Raw genomic sequence first — 1,949 nt, 5'->3', positions numbered from 1 at the left:
CTCTTGTTACCCAGGCTGGAGTGCAATGGCGCGGTCTCAGCTCACCACAACCTCCACCCCCTGGGTTCAGGCAACTCTCCTGCCTCAGCCTCCTGAGTAGCTGGGACTACAGGCATGCACCAGCTAATTTTTTGTATTTTTAGTAGAGACTGAATTTTGCCACGTTGGCCAGGTTGGTCACGAACTCCTGACCTCAGGTGATCTGCCCACCTCAGCCTCCCAAAGTGCTAGGATTACAGGTGAGCCACTGTGCCTGGCCAAAAGATTTTTTTCTACCTTCGACAGGGTCTCTGTCACCCAGGCTGGAGTGCAGTGGCACAAATATGGCTCACTGCAGCCTTGATTTCTTGGGCTCAAGCAATCCTCCCACCTCAGCCTCCTGAGTAGCTGGGACTACAGGCAGGGACTACCATGCCTGGCTAATTTTTTGTATTTTTGGTGAAGACAGGGTTTCGCCATGTTGCCCAGGCTGGTCTCGAACTCCTGAGCTCAAGCGATCCGCCTGCCTCGGCCTCCCAAAGTGCTGGGATTACAGGCGTGAGCCACTGTGCCTGGCCAGGACAGAAACATTATTTCTGATCCCCATTCTGTGACCTGTCCCCAGCCCCAGCCCAGACTCATGGTGAGAGGAACAACTCACTCATGCCTGTTTCCATGCAGGAGAAGAAGAAGGAAACTGCCTTGGGCCACAATCTCCTCCTGCCTCAAGGAGACTGCCCTGGGCCAGAGGTCCCTGTCCCTCACCAAAGACTGCTGGGAATGCTGTTGGGACTACTGCCTCTTATGTTAGGATTTCAGCAAGTACCCTACTTGCCCCTTCTCTGGGATGTCTAATATTTGTGGTGCTCCATGCAGGGTCACCTAGCCCCAAACTCAGAGAGACGCCCACTATCAACCCTCTTGGTGACCAGGGCCTGGGATCTGCCAGTGATCCTGGCCAGTGAGGAGGAGAATGGAGAGGAGCCCACTTCTGTCCACCGACTGCCTGAATCACAGAACACGGGTGCTCTCCAGCTCCCCCTCAGCCATCCTCCCCACACTCCCGTGGATGCATCCATCAGCTGTGCAGGAAGCCTTCAGGTCTGGCCGGGAGAATTGTCCTTTAAGTTGCCTAACTTGCAGACACTCTGCTGGTCTCCAGCACCAGCATCCTGTGAGTGCCTCACCCTCAAGCTAGGGAAGGGTTCCTCAACCTTAGCGCTACTGACATTTTGCACCTGAGAATTCCTTATGGTGGGGATGGTCCTGTGCAATGTAGGATGGTAGGCAGCATCCCTGGCTTCTATGCAGTAGCTGCCATGTTTAGAGAACCCCCAGTGTGTCTCTAAACATGGCGAAATGTTCCCTGGGGGACAAAATTGCCCTTGGTTGTGAGCCCCCGATGTGGGCTAATACCATGCACTGTCTATTTTGAGTGAGCTCCCCATAGTCAATCCCAAAGACAGTAGATTTTCAGTTCTAAAGTCTGCTCACCCTTTCTCTACTGGAAAACTCCATGATCTTCAACAGCTCCCCATGTTCGTTTCCAAGTCATTTGGCATTTAAGTCCTTGTACGTGGGCTGTCCCTGGCCTATCTGTTCATTTTTAGCTGCCATTTCCACCTCCACCATTCTTTTTGTTTGTTTGGCTGTTTTGTTTTGTTGTAGCAGGGTCTCACTCTGTCACCAGGCTGAAGTGCTCACAGCAACCTCTGCCTCCTGGGTTCAAGCGATTCTCCTGCCTCAGCCTTCAGAGTAGCTGGGATTACAGGCACATGCCACCATGACTCGCTAATTTTTGTATTTTGGTAGAGCTGGTGTTTCACCAGGTTGGCCAGGCTGATCTCGAGCTTCTGACTTCAAGCAATTCTCCCATCTTGGCCTCCCAAAGTACTGGGATTACAGGTGTGAGCCACTGCACCCGGCCGCTATTCTTGAGCCCTAGCTGATGTGGGTATCTTGCTTTTTTT

This window comes from Cebus imitator, unplaced genomic scaffold (genome assembly GCF_001604975.1).
Source record: "Cebus imitator isolate Cc_AM_T3 unplaced genomic scaffold, Cebus_imitator-1.0 Scaffold277, whole genome shotgun sequence".
Classification (NCBI taxonomy): Eukaryota; Metazoa; Chordata; class Mammalia; order Primates; family Cebidae; genus Cebus; species Cebus imitator.
The sequence above is the reverse complement of the archived record's forward strand: the minus strand, read 5'-3'. Positions refer to the sequence as shown.